At 43.9% G+C, this 22035-nt stretch overlaps 1 protein-coding gene across 1 annotated transcript in view; it reads left to right on the forward strand.

The window, feature by feature from the left end:
• Positions 1–22035, forward strand: part of LOC126484989 (uncharacterized) — a 224743-nt gene that overhangs the window by 125368 nt on the left and 77340 nt on the right. The window lies entirely within an intron of this gene.

The raw sequence follows: 22035 nt of genomic DNA on the forward strand, positions 1-22035 counted from the left end.
ACGACTACTGCTACGTCAATCATGACCCTGCATTGACCGACCAAGTGCAACGGTCATGAAACACCCTCCCCTCAAACAGACGTTTTACACCTGTACAACACAATTCATACATTTTTTACGTGCCTGCATACAAAGTTCTGGCTGTTACGGCAATTATTAATGTGTACCAGCATTTCACATTTGCAGTGGCTTATCTCGCGCTTACCTTAACCTGTGACCTTGGAATGTTAATCATTTAAATACGTTACCTAGACAAATGCATTCCCGAAATTATATGACTCTACTTGTTTGTAATTTTTTTCTGTCAGTGTAGCTGCGTAACAACGAAATACGTTCACTGGAACTGGAAGTATAGGGTCCCTATCCATGACGAAATTTTCGCTGTCTGTCGGTGCGGCAGATTCTCCGTGTTTGTAGTGATACACTGCAATTTACGAGAGCTTGTCCACGTGACAACACGGAAAAACGAGCGGCCCGGCTATCGGACGCCGCTCCAGATTCCCTCTGCAGAGCTGGCAGCCGCAAGGCGTGCAGGGTTCTCAGTTGCTTTGCCATCCTGAAAAAATTAACGTGATTTGCATTTTCCTGTCGCACTTTTCATACCGTATACTGAAGGCACCAATTTTGAAACTGTCTTGTAACACAGGATGTACCCACCGCTTCCTGTTTCGACGTTTTTTAGTAGAGTGCAATGACAGTGTTAATGTTCCTGTTACCCATCCTTCTGCTCTCTTGCACAGAACTCGATTGCAGTATTTTCAACATGTCTGTTAGGAGGAGGTCTTTTGAGGGCCTACGGCCAACCTGTTCTCGTGCTTTACACACTGGACGTGGACCTACAGTTATGGTCCAGGGTGCGTTTTTGTATGATGGCAGCAGCACTTCAGCGGTTATCCCACATACCTTGAATGAAAATCTGTACGTCAATCTGTTGTGCTGTCAGTCATGAACTGTATTCCACAGGGTGTTTTCCAACAGTACAACGCCCGCTCACATACTGCTGTGGACATGGCCGGCAGAAACGCTGGTCCGTTTTAACAGTTTCCGCAACGAAACTTTGTCTCGCTCCCTGGCAAAAAATCCAAAGAGATTCTGATCGTATGTGAAATATGTTAGCGGCAAGAAAGAATCAACGCCTTATCTGCGGGATGGCATTGGAGATACTATTGAAGACAGTGCCAAAGCAGAGTTACTAAACACAGCCTTCCGAAATGCCTTCACAAAAGAAGACGAAGTAAATATTTCATAATTCGAATCGAGAACAGCTGCCAACATGAGTAACGTAGAACTAAATATCCTCGGAGTAGTGAAGCAACTCAAATCACTTAATATGAGGAAGTCTTCTGGTCCGGACTGTATACCAATTAGGTCCCTTTCGGAGTATGCTGATGCATTAGCTCCATACTTAACAATCATATACAACCGTTCGCTCGACGAAAGACTGGAAAGTTGCACAGGTCACACTAATATTCAAGAAAGTTAGTGGGAGTAATCCACTAAATTACAGGCCCACGTCGATATGCAGCAGGATTTTGGAACATATATTGTGTTCAAATATTATGAATTATCTCGAAGAAAACGGTCTATTGACACACAGTCAACATGGGTTTAGAAAACATCGTTCCTGTGAAACGCAAATAGCACTTTATTCACATGAAGTGTTGAGTGCTATTGACAAGAGATATCAGATCGATTCCGCATTTCCGGATTTCCGGAAGGCTGTACCACACAAGCGGCTCGTAGTGAAATTGCTTGCTTATGGAATATCGTCTCAGTTATGTGACTGGATTTGTGATTTCCTGTCAGAGAGGTCACAGTTCGTAGTAATTGATGGAAACTCATCGAGTAAAACAGAAGTGATTTCTGGCGTTCTCCAAGGTAGTGTTATAGGCCCTTTGTTGTTCCTTATTTATATAAACGATTTGGGAGACAATCTGAGCAGCCGTCTTCGGTTGTTTGCATATGACACTGTCGTTTATCGACTAATATATTCATCAGACGATCAAAACAAACTGAAAAACGATTTAGAAGAAATATCGGAATGATGCGAAAAGTGGCAGTTGATCCTAAATAACGAAAAGTGTGAGGTCATCCACATGAGTGCTAAACAGGAACTCGTTCAACTTCTATTACACGATAAATCAGACTAATCTAAAAGCCGTAAATTCAACTAAATACCTCTGTATTACAATTACGAACAACGTAAACTGGAAGGAACACATAGAAGATGTTGTGGGGAAGGGTAACCAAAGACTGCTTTTTACTGGCAGGACACTTAGAAAATGTAACAGACCTACTATGGAGACTGTCTACACTACGCTTGTCCGTCCTCGTTTAGAATACTGCTGCGCGGTGTGGGATTCTTACCAGATATGACTGACGGAGTACATCGAAAAAGTTCAAAGAAAGGCAGCACGTTTTGTACTATCGCGGATTAAAAGACAGGCGTTTTTCGTTGCGACGGAATCATCTCACGAAATTCCAATCACCAACTTTCTCCTCCGAATGTGAAAATATTTTGTTGATATCGACCTACATAGGGAGGCACGATCACCACGATAAAATAAAGAAAATCAGAGCTCGTACGGAAAGATATAGGTTTTCGTTCTTCCCGCGCGCTATACGAATTGGAATAATAGAGAATTGTGAAGCTGGTTCGATGAACACTCTGCCAGGCACTTAAATGTGATTTGCAGAGTATCCATGTAGATGTAGATAAATTTTTGTCGTGGACAGGTGTCTTGTACCTCTCGCAGCATGAAACAAAGTTTGAGGTTATCCTATGGATAAACGAATAAACTTTGCTAAAAACGACTTTATAGTTAGCAATTCCTCTATCATTCCAAGAGAGAGAGACAGAGAGAGAGAGAGGGAGAGAATAACTTTGTTGTGCAGCGTACTCGGAAATAATATACAAGAAATATTTCTCTACCATGAGTGTAAAAAAATATCGTGAGACATGACCATAGGACAACTATTGAAAGGACAAAATAATTAAATGTTCCATTGGCATGATGAGTTTGATGCTCCTGCTGGAGACATTTCATCATCACGTTTATACTACAAACTAATACATTATGGGTTGTACTAGGTTGTAAATCAGTAGGCAATAGTTCAAGGAAGAGTTTACAAGAGATTTACTAAAGTAAACATTCTGTTTCATTACGTTTCAAGTACTTTATTTCTATGTTGTCGTCGTGTACCACTGTCGATCATTGGCCTACACTATGGGCACGAACTTGGTTAAAGTAAATGTTGCACCTAAATAAACTTACCTTGTACTTATATGCGTAACACAATCTACACATACGCACGACTTCCAATGGAAGGGGCCGAAGAGAGGGCACGGAAAGAAAGCTTCACTGCACGCCCCATACCACCTCGCAACTGATTTAACGACACTATTTTCAGTAATTACAAGACGCGGAGCTCGGAGGCACGACGTAATGGTCGTATCGGAATGGAGACGCGCCCGAAGAGTGAACACCACGGGGAGCCATAACGGCTAATGGAATTCATTAACAACCAGTGGACGGACGTAGCTGCGCAGGTCTGGTACAGATGAAAAGGGACCGATTCCCCCCTCCCCCCCCCCACCCCTTCCCGTCCCTCTCCCTCAAGGCCATCCAGTAAAGCAGAATGACCGTATAGGATTTTCCAGAACGTTGTCCATTTCCAGATGAGCAGTACAGGAATTGAAAGACACTTCAAAGAGCGAGTGCCGTAGTGAGCCATAACAGTCAGCTACATTCATTAGCGCCAATCGTCACAGTCCGGGGTCGACGAGGATGGAAAGAAACGACCTGTATCTGAATCCAGACATCAGGCCACACAATGAATGGCCACGATTCTTCTAGGGACCTTTACTTTTCATTTATTGCAGGAACCTACCTAGTACCCGTAGTTTACAGCCAGCTCTTGTCCAGTTAAAATATTCTTCTTTGAAGATGCAACGCGCGTAGGATCAGCTTATCTGAAAGCGAAGTAGCTCTTCATTACTGTTGATCTTACATTTCTGTTGTGAGAGATATGGACGGCTCGTTAGAGCTTACAAAGTTTGAGCGAGGACTGTAATTCTCATCTTGAAAGTACCTATTGAATGAAATGAACAATCTACTGAATACTGATTGTAGATTGAGAGTAAAACAACGAACGACAAAGGAATAGAACCAGAAATAAGATCAGCGTCAAATTTAAAATAATCAGAAATAGAGAAGTGGTGGAATTTTGCTATCTTGGAAACAAAATAAAGCGCGTGGGATAAAGCAAGAAGAAAATGAAACGACGTACACATACCAGCAGAACATCCGTAGCCAGAAGAAGTCTGCTAGTCGAAGCTTTTCAGAATTGTACTGCAATGCACTGGAGCTATATATTACCTGTAGTAAAGCTGTCATCAACTTTGGTTTTAACACCACAGTGCCTTTCTAAGCACTGCCCTAATCGAGATTGCATGCCCTTTCCTTCCACTCACCCATGAAATTACTTACCTCGCCGGTTATGGGATGACCTACGCGTTAACGTGGAATCCGAAGCGCATTGCGACTAGCATTTTGCACACTTAAGCAGAAGTGGAAGAACTTATAAAAATCTTATGATTGACCGGAACGCGAAATCAAGACGTTAAGACCTGTAGCCTGTCACTTTACAACTTATTTAGCGTCTCCCCATAAAATCCATCATGTCTCTATCCTAAAATGCCATCTCTTGCCAGCATCTCACAATGTAATCGTAATTTTTTTCCTTTTTTTCCTCCTCTTGTTTCTCTTTTGTAGTCATTATTTTTTATATTAAAGCTCCTCATGCTTAAAATATAAAACACGAAATATAGTCCGTGCTTCGGAATTATGGTATTCAGTAAAGACCGTAAACACTCCAACAGCGTGGTCGGTTCTCGTTGAATACCACCTTGCATTCCTCGTTAGTGCAAATAAAGAGACATGACTAAAAACTTTCTGAACCGCATCTGAAGCATCTTTGTCACATGATGCAATATCGATGTTGCTGGGTATGTCCACAGTGGTTATGGGTATCGAGTAGGTAGTGAAATGAGTCACGTGCCAAATATACGACCGATGTTTGACTCCTGGGAACATTGAAATTCCGGCTGGAAAAATGATTTTCAAGTCCTTGATGGTTACCCTCGTTCTAGTGATTAAAGCCAATTTCTTCTTCGCCCACGACAAAATTGGTCTTTGCTCTAAGCTATTCTGTGACTGTCATTTCCTGCAGAAATGTTCTCGTGTTATGCTGAGGCTGTGTGACTTCTCTTTGTTGGCACAGTCCCATAGATTACATTCAACTAATCGGATATGACATCTGACGGCAGGAATTTTTTGATGAAAATTCTGCTCAACCCTGCTGCAATCTCTCGGTAGGTAACTCCTTTGAAGCGAGTTTACCGTCGAGTGCTGAAAAGTCTGTTGGTATTAAAAAAGCCGTGGAACAGTATAGGGAAACCTCCAGTATGTTGACTTGTCATGGTGAAGTACGATTGAATACAACGTGGTGTTGGTTCTGTCTAAGCATGAATCTTGGTGGAGACATGTCGACTTGCCTAGAAATGTGGAACAAGATTTTAGTAACAGAACTCACTGTGGTTGAGCCGAAACTGAAAGTAGTTCTACCGTAAATAACGTCGAAATGTACTAGTGGATTGCACATATGGTCAGGGATTCGCGCCAGTCAAGCGGGTAGCAGGAGGTGCTGGGTTATGTAGTTTTTAAGTGCCTTTTGTGTACTATAAAATTGGCTCCTGAGATTCGGGAAGATGGCAATGATTTGTTGTTTGCTTTGATTGTATTCTTTAATTACATGGTACACGGTTGTGGTGTGACGGAAATCTAACGCTGTATCTTTCGATCTAATTTCATATCTTTTTGTGTCAATGCTAGCACGGCGGGGATTCTCCGCCTTGTATTTCCTGATAAGTGATAGGTTGTGTCGTAGATGGTCAGAATCTTCCTATAGTTGTCTCAGCGCTGTAAAACAGTACTCATTAGGGGTCGTCTCCACTGAGCTTACGTCAAAGCACAATCCTTTAAACACCGAGTGACTTTCGGATTGGCACAGTTGAACCATCATTATGTTGTGCTCGGGTTGGCGCAGATGAGCCATTATTCAATTCTGTTTTGCATGTTGGACGGGAAGAAACGCTGCTCTCCCAGAGTGATACCATCCCATGTTGTAGTTCCCCATCTGTTAGGCAGCATGTGCATTGCCGCTAGAAATTTGTGGTTCTATAAATAGGTTGTCGCATACGACGCCACAGGAAGTCACTGGCAGAGGGATCCGAGAAACTGAGTGGTGGTATTTCACGGTGTACTGTAACTGGCAGTATTATACTAAGATTTCACTATTCACCAGATTGCTCTGTACCACCAGATAAATAATATGGGATTTTTGGACCCGCATTAGAGGAAATCTGCGCTGCTCATCCACACAAACATGCCGCGAAGCAAATTAATGTTACACAGCGACAACAACACGTAATGGCGGCGAAAACACTGTGCAAGTTTGAAAAATCGCTGTGAAACGACAGGTGATAGAAATCAGCGTGTTATCACACCACAAACAAAGGAGACAAACACCGCAACTTCAGAGCCGTAAGAAACACGCGAACTAACGCGCTACATACCCAGTTGCATTCGGAAATGCATAATAAACAAAAATAAAAATTACCTTTTGCTGTTTGCGGATGACAAGTTGTAGATTGTGTTGGCTCTGAGCACTATGGGACTCAACTGCTGTGGTCATCAGTCCCCTAGAACTTAGAACTACTTAAACCTAACTAACCTAAGGACATCACACACATCCATGCCCGAGGCAGGAGTCGAAGCTGCGACCGTAGCAGCAGCGCGGCTCCAGACTGGAGCGCCTAGAACCGCACGGCCACTGCGGCCGGCGTAGATTGTGTGTCAGACACACAGCTACCAACATAATCGTTCTATGGCTTCATGTAAGGTATGTAAACTAAGGCTTACAAGACCCTTTTCCAAAATAAGCTATAAAACAGAACATTAGACACTTGTTAATAAACAACATACAATACATCAGCGAATTAATACATAGCTCAACTGTGAACTGTAAACCAACCATGTATAAAATTTGACAACAATCACTTCATTCATAAATGTAAATATTTTGAGCCAAATGTTTTCCCTAAACGCTAATGTGTAATTACAATTTTACAGAAAGGAAATAAAGTATCCACTAAAATAGAACAATGAATGCTGAAACAAGTCTCGGTAAAAAAAATCTCCAAAGGTGTGTTGCGTAAGGCGAAATATCTCATCAATCAACCACGGGAATAAGAACTGCAACACCACAAGATGACATTTAGGAAATTTGTGGTAAGTTCCTATGGGACCAAACTGCTGAGGTCATCGGTCCCTAGGCTTACACACTACTGAATCTAACTTAAACTAACCTATACTGAGGACAACACGCACACACCCATGCCCGAGAGAGGACTCGAACCTCTGACGGGAGAAGTCGAACGAACCGTGACAAGGCGCCTGGGTGCAACACTTTTCTCTGTTCATACAATGCAGGTTCGTACAATGTAAGCTTTTCTCCGTTGTTCATCTAACGTTTCAGTTTCTGTAACTATTGTCAACATCACGGAATCAAAGCTGATGATTAGCTGATGGAAAATACCACGAGATGTACATAGAAAGGACTGACAAAATAATGGCAGTAATTTTTTCTAGGTGAACATGTGACGCCACTTTCATGGACTACTTCTTAAATTACCCGGCGTTTCCATTCTTCTGACGGGATGATATCTTGATATGTGCACAGGTCCTAAACGCGGTTGAAACGTCGAAAAGTTGAATCAGTAAAAGAGGAGAACAACACGGTCTACGCAGTCAATATTTTATGTTCATTAACATCCGTCACGAACACTTGCAGATCTATTACTGGCTGGGTATTCCTGATAGCGGCCTTGAATTTTCTCAAGGAACACTAAACTGGCGTTGGCAGTCGACGGATGTTCACTAACGACCAACTGATTTTTTTAACTTGCTGGAGATTCTGTCCGGAATGTAGAACGCCAAGATGATATCGAGTCGTATTAATTTTGCTCCCATAGTATTGTATTGTATTGTATGTTAACCGGGGACCTAGAAACGACGGAGAGGATCCGTCCCCGCTGCAGCCGCAGTGGTCCACAACCCCACGACGACTACCGCAGTCCACTTCACCCCTCCGCCGCCCAGCACCGAACCCAGGGTTATTGTGCGGTTTGGCCCCCGGTGAATCCCCCAGGGAACGTCTCACACCAGACGAGTGTAACCCCTATGTTTGCGTGGTAGAGTAATGGTAGTGTACGCGTACGTGGAGAACTTGTTTGCACAGCAATCGCCGACACAGTGTAACTGAGGCGGAATAAGGGGAACCAGCCTGCATTCGCCGAGACAGATGGAAAACCGCCTAAAACCCATCCATAGACTGGCCGGGTCAGCGGACCTCGACATAAATCCGCCGGGCGGATTCGTGCCGGGGACCAGGCGCTCCTTCCCGCCCGGAAAGCCGTGCGTTAGACCGCACGGCCAACCTGGCGGGCTCGCATAGTACTAGTTTAGCCTTCTCTTGAAATTCCAAGCAACGCAGTAAAATGCAAAAATTTTAAAACAACTCTTATGCTTAACCGTCTGTAACCTCTAAACAAATAGTTAGTTGGTTTACAACAGCTAGCCGTACTTTCATAAAAGGATCTACTTTACTGTTGCGAATTATGGCTACCAAGCTACATCTTCGATAAGGAAAACAGTTGCGTGTGCTTCCTACTGTGAGATAGGTCACGCGTTTACTGTGTAGTAGACCTCTTTAACTATTTAGTTTTTGCTCTGTAATTAGTTGTAGGAGTCATCTTCTGTGTAGCTTAGTAAAATTAGACCTTGCAGTAATTTAAAGTCGCACGGGCTTCAGTCTGATTTCATTATCGTAATGGTCGGTCTGCACTGGTAGAGTCAGAGGCAATTATATGTAAGAGCAGGAAAATTTCACAGTTTGTTAAGTCCCAGTTCATCCGCCTACATGATGGTGAAGTCAAGATTGGATGTATACTACATGCACAATCATGACATGGAGCGGCAGCTAACGCATCACTAGCGGTAAAAGCCGGCTCTTTCTTCGTACTAGAGCTCAACACCAGCTCGCTAGGATACACGCAGCTACGTCCATCTGCCGCGAACGTTTAACAGCTTGCTGTCGTTGGTGTTATTGCGTTACATTTTCTCAGCCATGTGTTAATGCACTTTATTTCCTTGCTCTGGCGGCACATTGGACGCCTGTACTTGCGACACCTACGCACACCGTTACATGCACCTGCCGCAGTTAAATTCAGAAGTACATCGTGACAGTAGTAGGGCTAATTTGATGTCATTACAGGTACATTCCAATCGCCTAAAAAGAACATGCTAAGGGGAAAAGGCAATGCACGCTGAATAACAGTCTCTGCACTGGCGTACAGGTTGGTTAGAAACTGCTGATGTACTGAATAGCTCGTAAAGCTGTTGGAGGGGAGGTTGTACTCACAAATAATTGTTAAGAAAAAAATTCAATGTGTTGTGCACTTTCCAAGTCACTTAGAATTATAGTTAGCCAGTATGGTCGTCACGATCGAAAATTTCAAGCAGGTTGCCAGATGTGTTGTCGCCAAATGTGTTCATCGTTTGATTTGCTCAAACCGAGCCGCGCGGAGTGGCCGCGCGGTTTAGGGCGCCAGGTCACGGATTGCGCGGCTCCTCCCGCCGGAGGTTCGAGTCCTGCCTCGGGCATGAGTGTGTTTGTTGTTAGCATAAATTAGCTTAAGTTAGTTTAAGTAATGTAAGTCTAGGTAAGGATGACCTCAGCAGTTTGGTCCCTTAGGAATTCACACACGTCTTCCTCAACCCGAACAAACGTACCTTTTGCTCACCTGGTTTAAATTCATCACTTAAGCATATTTCAGCTGATAAAGAGTTTATGAACCTGTGTTAACTCACGGACTCACCGATGTCTGTGCACTGCCACATTTTAGCGCGTGCAAATGCTCGAATTTGCGCGCGCAACGACCTGATAGGCTAACTTCAGTACTAAATAGCTCGGAAACGACGCAATGTGTCGAATTCTTTTCTTAAAAATTACTTGTCAACAGACCCTCCCCTGCAACACCCTCACAACGTTTTCAGGCCGTTTCTAATCACCCTGTATAAATCTTGGTGACTTACGACGTATGCTATGTTCTGGCTCCTTAACATTAACCCACCGAACGAGCGGCAGCACAATACGTGACAACGTAATAAAGTATGCGAGACCGAGCTGCACATAGGTATATCGGAACGCCACTTAAATGTACATCGATACTTAAATGTAAGTTCAAGGTAGCTTCGTAACTATCAGGTGATCATTTGTGTTTTGTGTTCATAGAGTTCAGTGACTGCAAACGAAATACAGCCAGTTCCTGAGGTCGGTTTGTAACGTTTTGACCAACTAATGTTCTAAAGTTCAGTGTTCAATTGCTATGGAATTCTGTCGTTCCAATAAATTTCACAGATGGTGACAAAGAATTTCATATATAATAAACCACCGAGCTTAATGACTCCATCCAACGACCGAATAAACGGCGTATCACACGCCGATACTCAACGAGCAGCCGCATAGATCTTTGAATTTTAACTCAGGACACTTGAAACGACATTGGTGGCTAGAAATTGTATGCCACCATTTCTACTCCTCTTGACAGCCAAATACTGGCATACAATTTCATCCGCCTTCTTCCAGGATTTGTAACCAGCTGCCAGTGAATCGCGCAAGGGTTAAGGATTTCTGCTACTGTGTCGGGTCACAGAAAAGAAACAAACCGAGGCGGGCAGTGTTAAGACTCGTATGTAGAGGCGTTCTTCTATGCCTGTTAAAAGAAGCAGCTACGCCAATCACATAACGGGCTTCAAGCACCTCTTTGTGGGACATTTGTGTCAAGTTAAAACTCTGTTCGTAGTCTGAAATCGAACTCGTATCCTACGTTTACTGAACAGCGCACTATCAAGTGCGCTGTCTTCCTTTCTTTTTTTCCTCACTCTGCTCATTCTAACCCACTTTATTTTTTACACAATCGCTTTCGTCATCTAGCATTTCTTTAAATAAATTTGCTCAAAAAGATCCACTAAAACAACATGAAAATTGAAATTTATCTTGATATCGCAAATACTTCTGGAAACGTAAAATTCTTTCAGAGACTCTCTCCTATATGAAAACAAAATTTTTCTTGTACCCTACAATATTTTTGAAATTCAAATATCTTGGCTAATCAGAATGTTTTCGGAAACTAAACTGAAAATTCTCTGTAAAACGAAAGTAATCTTCGAGACAAATGTATTTTTATAAACGAAAATCTGTTTGAAAAAAAAAAAAAAAATCTTATCTAAAATGTCCTCTCGTACGTGAAATAAAAATAAATCCTCTTCTGTGGGGAATGAACACTTGATGTTGGTTACTACGTAATAAGGGAAATATCTGAACGAACGCAAAATATAGCATAAATCTTTCAGGAGCCAAGTGGAGGGGAATGAAAGGTCAAGAATCTGATACGCTGGTAGGTCTGTCTCGCTTGAAGCACTGAAATCGCACTGATGCTCCACTACTATTTCCGTTCCACTCAGAGCCGAAATGTGAGACTCACCTGCTGTCATCTGCATTGCTGAACCTCAGAGAAGCTTGCAAGTTTGCTCAGCTGCGAAGTGTCCAAGCAACGCCTAATGACTGCCCAAACACTGGACCACCGTCGCACCGTCTAACGTGAGCCTCTGCTTGCGTGCCTCTGCGCGTATGTGTGCGTGTGTGTTTATGTGTGTGTGTGTGTGTGTGTGTGTGTGTGTGTGTGTGTGTGTGTGTGTGTGTGTGTGCGCCAAGGGAGCAGGCCACGAGGCACGAGGAGAAAGAGCACTGTCTTCTATATCGGCAGTTACTGTTAGCGTAGTTAGTGACATATTCAAAAATTACGCCTCTGAAACCACGATTGATTCGTACAGATCTATTCACAGGCATACATAGAATGCACATTTTAAGCAGTCTGTATCCCCTGACCGTATATTGTCGACACATGAAGACAAATACAGTTGGCAGAGGACATACACGACACTGTACGATCTCCACTGCATACTCCACTGTATTATAACGATTATGTTTATAGCTAGACATACATGATAAGGGTTGTGGAAGTCTATGGAATTTTTGACTTTCATAATTCAATACGGTACGAAGCCTTGCGTCCTGCAGTCTGACTTGTAACTTTGTGCCATTGGATCAAAGACGAACGGCACACATTCTTGTGAAATCTTTCTTCAAGCTATCTGTAATCAAGACTAAAAAAATATCAATAGTGGCTGATTGAGAACCTAGACGAATAATTTGGCGACCAACGGCAACCCATATATCCCCTGTAACCCCCATGTCAGGCCAGGCAAGTAGCAGATAGACTCACCAGAATGTACCAAATTGTTCACCAGTTCAGTGCTTAACAATACCAGCAACAACAAACAATGAGCGGCCTCATCATCAAAAACCACTGTCTGCATCTACATTTATATCCCGCTAGCAACCTTACAGTCCGTTGCGGAGGGCGCTTTGGTTACTTCTGTCACTTACCCTTCCAGGATGCTACTCCAGTCAGGTGTAAAAATGAATGTGCGCAACGGAAAATACTGAACGTGAAAATGAAGATTTGGTCCTGTCTGACTACCCCCTGAAGCAGATCTTAGGATCTCATAATGTTCATATTATTTCCTCCTTGTTGCTCTTTAACATATAAATTACATAAATGAATGATAAAGGTAACTAAAATGATTCTGTTTATACATTTATTGTAGATTAAAATTCCTTTTGTATATTACAAATATTTATATATCAATGTCCAATGGACATAAAGAGACAGCCGTCTGGGGTGGCCGAGGGGTCCTAGGCGCTACAGTCCCGAACCGCGCGACCGCTGCGGTCGCAGATTCCAATCCTGCCTCGGGCATGGATGTGTGTGATGTCCTTAGGTTAGTTAGGTTTAAGTAGTTCTAAGTTCTAGGGGACTGATGACCTCAGAAGTTAAGTCCCGTAGTACTCAGAGCCATTTGAACCATTCTGAACCATAAAGAGACACAAATGAATTTCCTAACTAATATGGTTGATCAATTGCCCAAATCTGCCCCTTTTTTGGCTACGCGATCTAATATAAATAACGCGAGATGACTGACATCGTCTACGTACCAAGCACTAGAAGATACTACTTTTAAAGATGATCTGCAGTGGTGTGCAACCTCAGTGGAAATAAAACTTACGTGATCATAACTGTTTAGCTCTATCACCCTAATATGTCGAAGCAGTTATCAGTATCACCATATGTACTGCGTCCGGTGCGTCAGACTGATGGTTCTCGTACACGTCTGCGACCATGGAAGTACTCCAGCCACAAATAAAAACTCTTTCAAACACTAGTTCTCTGACTATTATAATCTAGTACTGTCTTCTCCTCTCTGTGTTCTACAGACAAGAAACGCGAACTTCCAGCCACAAGGAAGGAATTCAGAAAACGTCTCTACGTGTTTACAGGCAGAAGAAGTGCTCTCAATCACTGAACACTGCATACTCAACGACGACTCCCTACCCAGAAGTGAAGTCCAGAATCATATTAGTTCGCAGCAGTACAGTGCCTAACCGTCCCAACTATAAAATCTCCCTAGAGCAAAGACGGCGAGTCCATCTGTCCCAACAAAACCTGATACTAAGCGACTGTCAAAACGGAAGACCACTTTTTCTCCACCGCTGACTTCCCAGTAAAGCTTGGCTCCCCTCCATCGTAACTGCAGAAAGCGAATCATGTTGTCGAAATCATGGAATACTCTCCCTCTCTACAGATTCTTCCGAACACCGACCAACCATATTTTATTCTTTTCTCGTCCACCGCAGAAAGTTTGCTAGGAAATACCTATCCCCATACAATGGTATGCTTCTCAGAATTAAACTCCTTGGAAATAACCCAGCCTGCGTGATTTCCGAGGTAAAGCTTCCTCGTTCCTCTCTGCTGCGTTCAAGATTTTCAGAGTTCCCGAAGTATCATCCGGTTATCCTTCCAGCCCCGCTGTATTGTGCTTCAGCGCTCAGGTGCCACGACCGTCCGCCTTGGGGACCTGTGCGGGCTTTTCAACCCAGGGCTTAAGTTACGCCTGCCGTTTAATGTCCGCTGGCATTTGAACCTCTGCTAGTATAGTCAGTCATTCATCATGAAATTACAATTAAGTCAATACCATTAGCTGCTGACGGGTTTTGATATACATCAACGGGGACAGTTGAAAATGTGTGCCCCGACCGGGACTCGAACCCAGGATCTCCTGCTTACATGGCAGACGCTCTATCCATCTGAACCACCGAGGGCACAGAGGATAGTGCGACTGCAAGGATTTATCGCCGGCACGCTCCCAGTGAGACCCGCATTCTCAACTTACAGTCCACACACTACATTCGTAGTGCCCCTGCCATTGACCCATTACTCGCGGCAGACAATCCACCGAGTCCCGTAAGAGTTCAGGCAAATCGTGTGCATCCGCACTGAAGAAGGTCATCAGCCGGTTAGCCTTAAACGATATGAAGATGTCAACTGTTCTTTCGGACATGTCCGAACGAAAGAACAGTTGCCATCTTCATATCGTTTAAGGTACTTCTGGGCCTTCCAATGCCTGATCGCACGGAGTTTTTGTAGCATGTGGAGCTATCTATGGTCAGTAAGGTCTTTGTCATAAAAGCGAATAAGAAGAAGCTGCATAAATGAAATTGTTAGCAGAGCGGAGGAAGAGATGGAGGACGGCATAAAAAAACGGAGAAAGTAATGGCTTTTAATAACAATAGTAATAATAATAATAATAATAATAAAATAATAATAATAGTAATACCTAGTCCACTAAACAAAGTTTATCTTGTAAGTGGTTTACCGTCTGATGTCTACGTAGTTATAAGCCAAGTTGTAACAGTTCTAAAATTAGCTTGTCCAATATTGGTTCATTTGACGTTTAAGACTCGCTGTTTTTCTCACTTTTCTTCCTGCGCCAAGAGCAGCTACGTCACACTGCTTTGCGGACTGAAGGCTCCACCGGCAGGAGGAGTTTTAGTTTGAGCTGTAAATACTCCATTAAGCCTGTGACAGGTGCGCGCCGTGGCGGTCCGGCGAGCTCTGTTGCTAACACATCCACGACGACCTCTTCAGTTGCGAACAAACACTAAATATTTGAATACTGCAGGCGCTGCGAGACGTGCCGCGTGTGTGGAGAAATAATAAGCACCGATACCCCTCCCAGTGGGATGTGGAATAAATCACGGCTTGTTTCTGGAGATGAGCGCGACACGGAGGCGGTGGTCGGTCATCGAACTACCACAACCGGTTATGCTGGCGCCAGCCGGCACCGAATTTTACGTCCGCGCTTACCTGGAAGACGTGAACGAGGCGCTAAGCTGCGACTCCTCTGCGCGTGCATCTGTATTTCAGCAGGTCTTCTCGTTATAGAGACGGTTGCTTAGCAACCACTCCCTGGAATTCTCTTGCGGCCATCGTATCACGAATGACATCTTGCTAGATCCTAAATGGACGTCATGCTTATTTTTTTCTAGCAGAATGAATTCCCATACACTATCAGAACAGTTCTATCTTTGCCTTCGGCATGGTCGTATTGCAGTAAATGTTCCATGTCATCTGTCGCTTCGCTTTTGTAATGTGTTAGCCTTTTCCCAGTGGCTTTGCTCGTGTATGAGTTTGACACATATTTTCATAGATGTCCTCCTTCCCTCTCTCCATCTCCATCCCTTCTCTCTCACCATATCTTCCTCCTGCTCTGTCCATGTCCTGCTCCCCTTAGAGCCATCTATTGCTTCCTCTTCCTTTTACACCTGCCTACTACCCCTCTACACCTTCCACCTGCCTCATACGTCTTCCCCTTCTTCCTCCCTCTGTCCATCTCCTCCTCTCCTCTTTCGGATCGTCTCCTACTCGCCTGTCTCTCTGTACATCTCCTTCTCCTCCCTATCTTCTCACATCCATCTCTCTGCTCAACCATGCTCATCCACATGTGAATTCCCGTAAGCCATGCCAATCTTACCTACACAACATGCGTCTTCCAACCTGTCTCTGAACATCTCTTCCTCCCTCTCTTACATTTCGTCCTGCTCCTCTCTGCCTCCTACTCACCCCTCTTTATCCATCTCCTATTCCGCTCTCTTTGTATCCACCTTGTCATACCCCTTTTCTCTGTCCATCTCAAGCTCCCCCCCTCTCTCACTACCCATCTTCCCCCTTCCTCTGCTCAGTCGTGGCCGTCCATACGTGTAGCCCATGAAAAGCAAGTCGATAAAGCAGGCCGATACTACTCGAACAAAACACGTCTCATTGTAAAATCAACATGATTCGATATTTCGGCGCTCCAACTGGTCGCCATCTTCAGGAGAATGCTGCTTCTGCTGGTGAGTCGCGCTGAGAACTGACGCCAGGCTGCAAATCGACGTCCTATATAGGCCAACGTTCAGTACACGGTGCATGCGCCGCCCATCACGGTTGCTGCCCTTCAAGACAGGGAGGTGACGCCACCATTAGTAGAACACTGCTGGCAACGATATATCGCATTCATGGCCGCACCGAAGAACGTCCAGTTTTAATGCGAGATAATACAGGATTCCATGTCTTGCTAAGAGGAAACCCATTTCTCTGTTGATTAAATTATCCGCCGACCTAATTTCAATCACCTCTTTGTAGACAATGAGCCGGCCGAAGTGGCCGTGCGGTTAAAGGCGCTGCAGTCTGGAACCGCAAGACCGCTACGGTCGCAGGTTCGAATCCTGCCTCGGGCATGGATGTTTGTGATGTCCTTAGGTTAGTTAGGTTTAACTAGTTCAAAGTTCTAGGGGACTAATGACCTCAGCAGTTGAGTCCCATAGTGCTCAGAGCCATTTGTACCATTTTTTTTAGACAATGTTCCAAAAACCGGAAATGGCGTCAGTTCTCAGCGGGACTCATCAGCAGAAGCAGCATTATCCTGAAGATGGCGACCAGTTGGTTCGCCGAAATATGGAGTCAAGTTGATTTTAGGATCCGGCAGCAAACCCGAAGAGACTTCAAAGACTTATTACGCCGGGAAAGCCTACGTAGTCACAAAACACTTCTGTCGCAGAGGGCATCGTACGCGCCTGTGGCTGGGAAACCAACTCTTGCTTCTGAAGAGTAGCCAGCCCTGCAAGGCACGATATATACATATACTCTCTTACGCTGTCTTTCTTTGCGTAATCGGCGGTCCAGAAGCCATTCTTTCTATTCCAGAACTACCTTGAACAATGTGAGTATGCTTACTGCCTGAGTACCCTTTTTTACCCACGTTTTTGTTTCAAAAGTGTTAATAATCTCAACAAATTTGAAAATGATGTGTCTCTTGTCCGTCATTACATTTGTACTCTGCAGTGTAAAATTCAACTGATCCACTGATAGTTTATTCTGAGAGATCTTACTACACTCCTGGAAATGGAAAAAAGAACACATTGACACCGGTGTGTCAGACCCACCATACTTGCTCCGGACACTGCGAGAGGGCTGTACAAGCAATGATCACACGCACGGCACAGCGGACACACCAGGAACCGCGGTGTTGGCCGTCCAATAGCGCTAGATGCGCAGCATTTGTGCACCGCCGCCGTCAGTGTCAGCCAGTTTGCCGTGGCATACGGAGCTCCATCGCAGTCTTTAACACTGGTAGCATGCTGCGACAGCGTGGACGTGAACCGTATGTGCAGATGACGGACTTTGAGCGAGGGCGTATAGTGGGCATGCGGGAGGCCGGGTGGACGTACCGCCGAATTGCTCAACACGTGGAGCGTGAGGTCTCCACAGTACATCGATGTTGTCGCCAGTGGTCGGCGGAAGGTGCACGTGCCGGTCGACCTGGGACCGGACCGCAGCGACGCACGGATGCACGCCAAGACCGTAGGATCCTAAGCAGTGCCGTAGGGGACCGCACCGCCACTTCCCAGCAAATTAGGGACACTGTTGCTCCTGGGGTATCGGCGAGGACCATTCGCAACCGTCTCCATGAAGCTGGGCTACGATCCCGCACACCGTTAGGCCGTCTTCCGCTCACGCCCCAACATCGTGCAGCCCGCCTCCAGTGGTGTCGCGACAGGCGTGAATGGAGGGACGAATGGAGACGTGTCGTCTTCAGCGATGAGAGTCGCTTCTGCCTTGGTGCCAATGATGGTCGTATGCGTGTTTGGCGCCGTGCAGGTGAGCGCCACAATCAGGACTGCATACGACCGAGGCACACAGGGCCAACACCCGGCATCATGGTGTGGGGAGCGATCTCCTACACTGGCCGTACACCACTGGTGATCGTCGAGGGGACACTGAATAGTGCACGGTACATCCAAACCGTCATCGAACCCATCGTTCTACCATTCCTAGACCGGCAAGGGAACTTGCTGTTCCAACAGGACAATGCACGTCCGCACGTATCCCGTGCCACCGAACGTGCTCTAGAAGGTGTAAGTCAACTACCCTGGCCAGCAAGATCTCCGGATCTGTCCCCCATTGAGCATGTTTGGGACTGGATGAAGCGTCTCACGCGGTCTGCACGTCCAGCACGAACGCTGGTCTTACTGAGGCGCCAGGTGGAAATGGCATGGCAAGCCGTTCCACAGGACTACATCCAGCATCTCTACGATCGTGTCCATGGGAGAATAGCAGCCTGCATTGTTGCGAAAAGTTTATATACACTGTACTAGTGCCGACATTGTGCATGCTCTGTTGCCTGTGTCTATGTGCCTGTGGTTCTGTCAGTGTGATCATGTGATGTATCTGACCCCAGGAATGTGTCAATAAAGTTTCCCCTTCCTGGGACAATGAATTCACGGTGTTCTTATTTCAATTTCCAGGAGTGTATTTACACATTCGTTGTTTTTACCGCCTAAGGACAGAGTGATGCCCAAACATGTAAACCATAATTTTTAATAGTCTCTTTCTTACCTTTCTGTTTATATTCTGCCTATTGTTGATTTTTTCTTCGTACTTATTATTACGTTAGATTTTTTTATACTCTGCGGCAGTCCCTGTCGATCTGCACGTGCCATTTGAAATGGTTTCTGTTTGTTCAGTTCTTTATCCATCGGTTTCGTACCATAGCAGATAACTCTAGGTGAACATTTGTTGCTATCGTGTCGCTACACAATGAAGATAACGTAAGTGAGAGGTCTATGGTAAAAATGTTTGGGATGCCACGAATTTACTTATCAGCGTTTAATACAGTTTAATCCCATCTGTAAAAGCTTCCCTGATATGTGCAATTACATACAACCATAGTGAGGAGAACGCACTAAGTACAGTAACTGATTAAAGTTAATCCACCATCAGTAATCAAGACAGTAATAACATGTTGACTTCAGTAAAGCTTTTGATATCATCAACGTCGAATAAATAAACATAAAAATTCAACAGCAAGAAATATATCAGCGGTTTAATACATTTAGTTACCAGGTGACGTTAATAGGATTGACTTACGCGACCATATAATATCTGAATATTCATGAGTGCGAATCTCGATTTTTATCAATTAAAGTGCCTGATAATTAAGAATACTAGCCTCAGAATCGATAGTATATAATATGTTTAGGCCGATAGAAACATATAATATGCTTACGTCGATAAAAACAACTGAAAGAGAAGTTATTGTTTTCATGTTTCTCGTAAGACGTTCTCTCGTTAATAGCTCAAAACGAAAGAATTTCGGTTTTTTACGCACTTTTGGTGCGAGTAACCTGCCTCCGAGATTTGTGTAACCAGTTGTGGTATGGTCTGTACATTTCCACATCCCTATTTGCTTGCTATAGACAGAACATGTGGGTTTTATATCATAACTGTTTTAAAACTATTGAGTTATTCCATTTTGTATTGAAATACTGCGTAGGTAAACCTTAAATTAATCGTCTGTTTTAAACGCATTGGAACGCTTTGGTGTATCAGATGGTCTTTTTAGTTTTCAGATGCTCCACAACAATACGGTAATGAATTTTTGAAAGTACTAGACATCCATACGTTATGGGTAATAATTGTTCATTCGATGTTGGAAACCAATTTTGTGCACAAACACGTTCCTAAGCGTTTCCACCGTTAGTTACTAATTGCCATCAAAGAGAATACTTGCGGCTAAATGTGCTCTCAACTCATTACGGAATAATGGCGTGGTGATTATTTTCGCATTCTCAACTCCATTTACCGGCTCGTTACTGCTTGTTCGTGTCTGTCACAGCAGCTCGTTACGGAAGAGTTACCACTTCACATGAATTCCATCCGGTCTCAAGAAGAGAATGGTATCCAACGTATTTCTTGGTCTTCTTCTTCTTCTGTGTGATAGCCGCCTGTATTTTGACACCTTTATGTTAACACACTCAAAGTAGTAGATTGCGGTTCATCACCGCCGTATTATAATGATACACACATTTTAAACTAATGAGTTCTGTATCAGAATCATAAATTTCTGCTTTAAATTTGTTGTCTGAAGTTACTGTCTCGTTTTTCTTTTTATCTTATGCCGTCACCCCGATTTTTTTCCAAAAAGTCTTACGTCCTTAACATGTCTAGCTTAAAATGAATGAAAACAAATACTGAACTACACAGTCGGAATAACGGTTGTTGTAGGCTAAATTAATCTCTCGATGTTGCATTAGTGGTAATTCATTATTGATATCTCTAGGTAAAAATTTATATTCGAATACCTCGAATACTGTTTTTGAACCTATATTTGTTGCGGTATTTTATCCATAATACTGCTGCCAGAGCTATCTGTCTTTTAGTCTCCGTCACTGTACCTTGTTCAAGCAAATGTTTAACGGCAAGTAGGGTAATTTGCGCAGCGAGTAATCTTACTCGTTCAAAATTTGAAGCATGCGATAAACATGGCGGCTACCCACTTCTCAAACCTGCAAGTAACAAACAAGCAGAAGAAAACAGACGCTATTTGACTGTGGAATGCGTGAGTCCGGGACAAATAAAAGTCCTGTTCTTGTTTCTTTTACCAGACCTAAAATAAGAAGTCAAGCTTATAGTTATTACTTATTTACTTTTATTTAAATGTGATATTGAAACCTGTACTACATTGTCATTAGATGTATTTGATAACACTTTAAAATACGGACTCTGATCGTGTAAGGAGAGTATGGTATACTGCCGTACTGGTGTCATGAAAGATAACAGGGGCACACCCCCGTTAACGAGAAGCTAAAACGAAGAAGAAAGTAAGAAACGAAAAGGTACAACAGACTGGGTAAAAGAGCGAAAGGGTGAAAGCTGTACGTGGATGCTTTACTGAGCAACGATAAAAAAAAGAAATATAGAACCACAAGTAAATAACACCAAAGTCGTTTAGATATCGAATGTTTCCAACATTTGCGATGTGATGATGATAATGATTTCGATAACGAGTTTGCTGGTTCACTGAATCTACCCTATTTCAGTTCAAAATGGCTCTGAGCAATATGGGACTTAACGTCTGAGGTCATCAGTCCCCTAGAATTTAGAACTACTTAAATCTAACTAACCTAAGGACAGCACACACATCCATGCCCGAGGCAAGATTCGAACCTGCGACCGTAGTGGTCGCGCGGTTCCAGACTGAAACGCCTAAAACCGCTCGGTCACACCGGCCGGCGGTTGGGGGTGGAAGAGGAGGTTGAAGGTGGGAGCCGGGAGCTCTTGATAGCTCTCAATGGTGTAGAAAACAGGAACGTAGTGAAGACATATGCTTATATCGCTACGCTTCGTAATCCATTTCACTTAACTCTGCAGCAGAAGCAGCTAATTGCCAGTAACTACAATAGCTACATCGAACTGATCTTAAACAGTTGGAATAAGTACCTAAACGATGCACAACTATGATCTGGTATATCACCGCCAGTCTGGTCTAATAGTAAAATTTCCAAAATTGACAGTTTCTTATGCTTGTAACGACTTTGTCTGTGACCACGGACAAAAAAGAAAGGAACACA

This window comes from Schistocerca serialis, chromosome 6, assembly GCF_023864345.2.
Source record: "Schistocerca serialis cubense isolate TAMUIC-IGC-003099 chromosome 6, iqSchSeri2.2, whole genome shotgun sequence".
Classification (NCBI taxonomy): domain Eukaryota; kingdom Metazoa; phylum Arthropoda; class Insecta; order Orthoptera; family Acrididae; genus Schistocerca; species Schistocerca serialis.